The sequence below is a fragment of the Aptenodytes forsteri genome, unplaced genomic scaffold (genome assembly GCF_000699145.1).
Source record: "Aptenodytes forsteri isolate BGI_AS27 unplaced genomic scaffold, ASM69914v1 Scaffold54, whole genome shotgun sequence".
NCBI lineage: Eukaryota > Metazoa > Chordata > Aves > Sphenisciformes > Spheniscidae > Aptenodytes > Aptenodytes forsteri.
Genome location: NW_008796044.1, coordinates 19,655,239 through 19,663,577, shown reverse-complemented (window position 1 = coordinate 19,663,577; position 8,339 = coordinate 19,655,239).

Genomic DNA, 8,339 nt, shown 5'->3' with positions numbered 1-8,339 from the left:
CACTTGCTGTGAATAGTCAGAAGCATTTTTACCAGTAGAAATCTATTAAAATAAGGCTTACTAAGCCCAAGCGGGACCATGTTAGATACTGCCTTTGCTTGTCATCTGAATTAAAACTGTGCCTGAAGAGTTTGTATTAGCAGCTGCTTCGTAACACAGCCCAGTGAACTGACAGAAGGCTTACTGATCTCCCAGCCGCCCAGCCGTTCACCACAGCAAATACAATGTCAAAGGCGTCACTTTCCAGGGCTCTTGAGAAAGTTGAGAGTTACAAATAATTCCTCTAAAACCTCATTTTTGCCTTTCATGAAAAAAGACCCTGCTCTGATAACCAAGAAGCTTTTCTTAAACAAGAGCTGCGAACAACGCTCAACGGAGCTGGGCAAGCGGCCAGTAAGGAAACCCCCGCGGGGGGCGTCCTGCTGTCTGTCCGTCCCCCTGTCCGCATCTGCTCCTGTGAGCAGCCAAGGTACTGGAAAGCACAAAAATCCCTGTTTTCAGAAACTTGTTAGGTCTCATCAGACTCCCAGACTAGGAGGAAGAATTTTAAGTCACAAATCCTTTTTCCTTTGAGTTCATCTGAGTGGAATTAGATAATAATACAGAAGAGCTGTGGGCATCATGATACTGCCCCTCTCAGCCACCATGTTGCCTATTTGCTTTTAAAATATTCTAGCTGAATTTATCAGACATTCAAGTTTATGCAATAATGTTAAGACCTGTTTTGTAGATGTCATTTTTTTCGCATCTTCCCGTCATATTTTGTAGCTGTTCTCATTGTTCAGACATCTCAAGTTACGAATCTCACTAAACTTAATATTCTTTCATAATCTTATCAAACTGTCTCATACCCTCAGATTCCAGATCTTTTCATACTCTTAGAACTCCAGTTTTCTCCTGTATTTGGCTTGAATCATCCAATAAAGCTCATTCTGGACTTTGTATCTATTATGTATTGAAGATTATTATATTAATTTTAATATATATGATATATATTGACCTGTATTAATATATGAAAACTTACCATGATATAAATAAAACCAGACAGAAATCTCACAAAGACATTTGGGTAGGCCATGAGATAGTCCAGTCAACTCGGTTATACCTCCAGCTATACATTATCTCCCAATCCCATATTTTCCTTTTCTTTTGCAGGGAAGTAACAAGTTTGAGTCTCCCATAGCACGACCCCGTGACTGAGTCCAGTATCACACTTGCTGACTGCGAAACACTCACATTTTCTGGGCCATGTTTCACCGGTGTGTAAAACGGGTAAGATGGTATTTCCAGTCCTCATGGCTCCATTGTGCTGCTTTCTTCATGTTTGGAGATTGCTTTGAGATAAAATGTGTGTTAGGATAAGAGGAAGCAAGTTGTCCTCTGAGGCAGTGGATTTTTTGTGCTACAGTGAAAACTGCATTACAGAAAGGGAAATTCTGCTGAGCTGTCAAGAAAATGAGGCACAGCGGTAGATAAGATCCTAATTTCTCTGAGTGGCTTAATACAGAGTATTGCTACAGCAGAAAGCACAGCTGAGAGAGCTACAGCTTAATAATATGACTTATAATAGAAATGCCTGTAGTATTCTTTTAAAGCAACTGCAGTGCACTTCTGATTCCAGGCAAATTTTGATTATAATATTATGATGTGCTGTAAAGTGGCTTCATTCTGCTTGGGTTCATTGCCAAGCAGTTCACAACTACGCTGACCGCAAATTGGAAAAAAATTTGTTGTGGTAGTAAGAGTAGTTCTCTTCTTCTCTGTTTCACTCTCTCTTTAACAGTACTGGAAATGATTGGGGGACATTAGTATTCTGATGAAGAGAGGCTGTGACAAAGACGGTGACTACAGGGCCTCCTGACTCTTCTGTGATGCTGCCAGTGATGTAGAGGGGACTGACTCCAATTGCACCGTTTTTGAAATAGCCCTACCATGGTACGGAGAGAACAAACAGACGGGCAATTCATAACGCGGGCATAATGTTTTCAGTTTTGCAGTGTTAGCTTTGCACTTTGTATGGAAGAATGATACCAGGTGAGCAAATATTTATCTTCATGCAGGGATTGCAGATATTTGTGTCCCAATTTGTTTGTGCGTGCGTGTGTGTTCGTTTAAAAAAGGACAAGCTATATACAAGTGTGATTGTATCTTATCTTCTTTCTGCATGTGTTTCCCTGGCAGGATTTGGAAACCTCATGCAGGATGTGCTGTGGTGCTTTAGTCAAGTAAAAGGAACTATAGATATTGGGGTGACAGAAGGTAAGTTTATTTTTCCTTTAGTTGCTGTGATCAAAAAGAACTTGTCTGTCATGTACGTCTTGTCTAATCAGTGTGCAGGGGGGTTGTTCGCATGTTGTTGTTGGAAACTGCTGGCAAAGAGCTAAGTTGCACTCTTCGTTTCTGCCTTCATTATGTACTTATGCATTTGAAAGAGGCGAGTCTCTAAAATTAGCTATTGATCCAGAAAATTAATTGGAAGGCATTATGGCTTAATCATATCAATAGTCTTTGAAATAGATTTCCTTTTGGTTTTCAGCTGTTATTTACAGAATTTTTCAGGGAATTACAAGACAGCCTCTCCCACTGTAACATCCTTTACTGGAATCAGTTGGATTCTGTTTCTGGGTAACATAAGTATAACTTGGTGCTCATTCTTGTATCTGGAGTTAAAATAAATTGCAGTGCATACACTTCTACAGATATGTATCTATGTGGGAGGGATTGATGCAGGCAGTTGGGGGATTTAGGAGCACAAGACATCCCCTTTCACACTCAGCAGCTTTCAGGATGATTTGTGCTCATCAATCACTTGGGCACTTCTCTGCAAGCACATCTGTTCAGCATTTAGTCAACAGGTGGACTGTAAAAATGTGGACAATTGAAAAGAAATAAACGCATTCAATTTTCCTGACTTTAAAGCTGAATTTATTCATTCAGTTCTGTTCTTCCTATGATTGTTCTGGTTTAAACTTCTTACCAGGCATTTTCCTACATTTTCTTACTCTCATTTCACACTTCCATCTTCCTTTCTCTTATTGCATTGCCCATTAATCCATTAATTCCTTTCCCTTTCCATTTCACATTTTATGCCCTATAAGTTCTTTATCCCTCAAGGATAACTGAAACCTTTATCGCATCCCTCTTCTCTTAACCCTCCCAGTGTAGGCAATGGCTTTGTGCCGTAGGTAGGCCAAACAGTGATGAAATCCTGTCTTCCCGTGTGCAGAGCAGGTTGGTTTGTGTTACTACAGTGACCTTTTACATTTGCATGTAAATTTCTGTCATGTTTTGTTTGGAGCACCAGAGGACATGAGCTGTGTTCTCTGGGGTCACAGAGCAGATTGACCACGCGATGGATGGGCCGATACCTGGAATATAGCATGTGAGGGTGCTGCCCATCAAGACTTAGTTGCACTGGCAGAACTGTGCCAATGTTTTCTGCCTGAAACCAGAGTGTAGACACTACTAGTAGCATTTCATCCCTCCAACTGAATGGTTTTGGACACGAGAATAATGCTGGGGAAAGAGCTTGCTAACAAGGGCAGCAATGCCTGGGAAAGTGTTGCTAAAAGTACAACTGCTCACAGCTCCTTATGTGGATATTAAGATAATAAATGCAGGAACTGAGTTGGCCTATTAGATATATTTCTTCTGTTCTGTTGTATCTCCTGAAGTGTGATGCTTTCTTTAAAAGCACAGTCTCGTAAGACTGAGAAGACGACTCAGTCAGCCGGAGCCTCTGACAGCACAGCTCTGACTTCTCCTGGTGGGAATGCGATTCGCCTTAGAGCACCGTCATCTGTTTTGCTTCAGTGCAGTTCTCTGTTACGCTGCTTTTGCAGAAGAGGGTTTCATTCAGTCTGTAACCTCTAGAGAATACAGTGGGGCACAAAACTCAGGAGAATATTTAACAATTTGTTAAATCTCTAGGGGAAAAAAAGTGCCATTGCGGTTAAAGCCACAACATTATTTACTGAGGTTGTTTCTTCAAAAATGTTTACAAGTGGTTTAAGCTTTTATGGTAGAATCTGAAAATCGTTTTAAATGGTCAAGAGTACTCGTTTGGTAGTTCAGGATTAATAAAATGGTAGGTTGCCTCTTCTTACTCACTATCCTTTCCTTAATGTAACCAGTTATCAACTCAAGGCTATAAGCTTTTTTTTTTTTTTTTTTTTACATTTGAGACTCAATGCTGAAGGAATCCAGAGGCATGATGACAGGAAGGGACCCCTGCAACTTTTTCTTGGGGTAACCTGGACTCACAGAACGGTAAAGGCTGATAGATAATACTTTAAAGGCTATATTCAGTGAAACCAATAACAAAAAGGTGATCACGTTGGTCCTGTTGAATCTGAATCAACTGGTACAAATGGCCTCACCATGACTGAGCAGAAAGCTTGGGAGAGTATTTTAGGTACAGGATTGGGCTTTTGGTTGTTATGCTGGTTTTGTGTTTGTATGTGAATATGTATGTGTGTGGATACGGATGTACATGAATTACATGTCATAAATGTGTTTATACCACAGAGGCCTCACCTTCATCAGAAGTTTATCCGTAACTTGTTACTTTTATGCTAGTCTTTGTGGCACATTTTTGACCTTCAGAACTCTTGGTAACATCCAAGCATCCTGAATTTACAAAATGTAATTTCAGTAGTTATTGGTATGCATGCAGTTGTGTATGGTCAGGTGAAAGGAGATGTTACTATTACGTTTACAATGTTCTGTATCTTTAAATGTAGAAAAGCCTGCCTCCTTCAGCAGGATGGATTGTCATTCTGGCTTTCAAATGATACTTAAAATGTTGCCGAGAATAATTCGGTATTAATTCTCTGTTAATATGCTTGCTCTTTTCCATGCACATGTACAGCCGCACGAACAAAGATACACACGAACTTTCTCATTTTGTTCTTTCCTTGTTCATTATTTTCCTTAACTTGGAATATGGTATCGTAGTGTGTAGTACTTGTGCTGGTGAAACCAGTGGTGTAATGGATACTTTAACTCTAACACAGCTGTGCGAATGAATGAGCTCTCTTATGCATAGATGGGAGGCCTGGGACATCTTTCAGCTGCTCAAGCAAACACTGATTTCAATGTTAAATATGAAGTAAATGATGTTGCTGATTGCCATTGTGGTGCCACAGTGCTTTGAACTATATTTCATTAGTAACATGAAACAAGTTTTAGAGATCTTGCCTTATCTTGATATATTGATAATTAGCAGTCTAGTGTCAAAACCAGATTTGTGCAAATTTAAGAGGTGGAATTTCCTCTAGTCCTCTTGAGCCTCAAGATTGACAGTGTAGAACTACCATGGCCAGGGGAAGCTGCCTCAGCGCTTGCTGAAGGGCACGTCGCAAGGGAGAGTCACACAGTGGCTGCAGACGTTAGGAGGGCAAGGGCAGCCTTAGGAGGTTTGGGGCTGCTGTGCGTGTGGGCTGTGTGCTTCAGACTAGGAATCCAGGCATGCAGCGTTTAAATCTTGGTCATATTAAATTAGTCAGGTGTAAAGCCTACCTATAATAAAGTTATCAAATGGAGGAATATCACATAAATAGTAATGGCTAAATTAAAATGGTCCTAATGAAGTCAGATATTCTGCCCAGTGTCTGGAATATTTTGCAATAGGAATGTCACCAGATCCTAGCAAACTCCATGACCAACAGCCATTTCCAACAAGTCTGAGATTTTTATTATGTCTGCTTGCACACGCCTGTGTTTGCCGTATCATCCAAATGTGTAACCAGTAACTCCAAATCAAAGATTTCAGTGTTGAATGATGGCCTGCAGGCTCACCAAGCTGGCTCAGAGCCTGGTTTGTGTTCTTACATGTTGGTTTCCTTTTTGTGTTGCTTGCTAATTAAGCTCAAATATATATCCCGATTTTTGCATGTAAAGTGAAACTCAGTTTGTTAATGGAACATAAAAAATGAGTATAAATAATTAAATAGATCCAAGCCACAATAAAGATAATTTGGTAGGGATTTTTTGTACGTGATTTTAATGAGGTAGAATTAATCTGTTTCTTAGGGAATGTTCATGTCTATTTTTAAGTGGAAAAAATATTTTTTCTGTCACGTACAATGGAATCTATTACATCCATACACATGGTGGAAGAGAGGCACAGTATTTACAGATTTCAGTCCTACAAGTAGGTCTCAGATACGGCTTCTCTTTCAAGCTGACTCCGAGTTCCTGGGTAAACCTGAAGCAAGTCGCTGCACAGCTCTGTGTGGATAATACTTGTTCCAGAGGCTCACGTAACCTCTAACTCTCTGTGATCTATATCTGCATCCATAAGGAGGTGATACAGACAGACACAGAAACTACAGGGATGCCATATAAGTAGTTAAAAAGGCATAAAGGGTTTAGGAGGAAATACAGTCCTCCTCCTGAAGCCGTAGTGATGATCTTGTAAGCAGAACAGGGGCAAATCTCTTTCTGGGCTCTTAAGCATGGGACCAAAGAGACCTGAGGCTGGACAGCTGAGAGACTTGAACTGGTCTTGGAGCAGTCAGTTTTCCTCTCCCTTCCTGGAACAGCGGGCAGGTCAACACCTCACAGTTCAGTTCATCTGTTCAGCTCCAGTGGTGGAACAAACTTCCAGCTCTCTGCTACCAGAGTTACACAAGCCCAGTGCTGTGATCGTGAGGATCTGGGTTGCAGCGGGATGTCATTTGGTGTGGAAATCCACACTGGAGAATGAGCAGGTTGGTCTGTGCGCAGTGGATGACCATGCCCATGATACGGCAGCACGGCTCTGAAGATGCCACCCTCAGGTAGCACAGCGTGTGCTACCCTCTTCTCACGATACACACCTGCATGTGCAGAGCATAAGCTGCGTGCTGAGAAAGGAAAGGTCGTAACTAGAACAGTAATACACTCTTTTTTCCTTTGTAGAAGGCAAATGGTTTCTCCAGAGCTGTTCTCAGCTGGCCTAACTTAGGGGTGGCCCTAGCCTTCTCTAAAGGCATCCCGGCTCAGAATGTTAGTTCAACTAGCTGCTTGGAAATTCACATTCTTTTCCAGGTTTTGTTGTACACTCTTATGACAGTGGTAACTGAGCCGCTGTAAGCATTAGAAAGATGTAATTGCAGTTTTCACGTCTGTGATGTGGTTTAATTATGCATGCTGCACCTAACTTTCCTCTGTAATTTCAACTGGAGATGACATTCATCACTTTCTCAAGTAAACCTGAATGTAGTTTCTGGGTGCAGTTAAACAGCAGTATTTGCTTCAGAGACAGTCGTTTACACTTCCAGGCTAGTACATGAAATAATCTCATTGTGTGAGTCATACGTGAACACATAAAGTGACTCTCCATGAAGAGTGCTTTATAAAATACTGCCTCTCTGTTTCATATCTTGCTTCCTGGGATGGACTTGAGATATGCAATAGTACTCAATCTTCAGCCTTCACTTCTGTGTGATGCAATCAGAGTGAGCCGTCATCTCTAAGCAGGAAGGCTTTGCATTGCTTGCAGTCCAGACCTGGATTTTTTTTTCCACATCCAGAGAGGGTATTTTGAATAAAGAGAAAGATACTAAACTGAAATGAAAAGCTGCTCTCTTCACTGGCACAGGTGCTTTGCATCTCTTTGGTATAAATGCAGTTGTGCTGTCATCTGCCAATGACAGCAAAATTAAAAAGACTGCAGCCAGATGATGAAACCGAACAGCAAAATGACCCAGTGCTCCACACGAGGCAACAACAGCAGGCGAGAATGGTGAGTGGTTTGGTCCTAAAGCAAAAACTTGTCTGGGGAGTAATTAAACAGCAGAAAAACAGGAGGGGTGAGCATCAGCAGCTTATCACATTATTTCCTTCCAACCTGCCCTCTTGATACTGTGATATTTTCCATTACGTGCACCTGAGCAGGCCGTGGCAGAGCGAGTTTGGAGTGCACTTAGCTGTGAGAGATTTCTGCCTTAAAGAGTGGGTTGCAACTGAAAAAGCGTCAGAAATACTGATCTAGATCTGTTCCACTTGTTAAATGCTGCAGGTTCAACTGGGTATTGGAGAGTCTGAATTAAGAGCACTGCCTCAGAAGAATCCGTAATATAGCAAAATGCGTTTTCATTCTGTGGTTTAATTTGCATTCCGTGGTTTGTATGTGCCTTTCTGGTGTCTTTTGGTTACCCCCTGGTCTCAAAATGCTTTCTGAATGCATGAGGGCCGAGGGAGCGGAGCTGCGCAGCCGCTCGGGCTGCTCTGACCCACAGGGGCAACACCGCTCGCTCATCAGTAACTGCAGCGGTACCCTGGGAGTCTCTCGGTGCAGAAATTGTGAGGCTGTGCTTTGGTTTCGCGCTGGGAGAGCAACAGAGTTTGAAAAC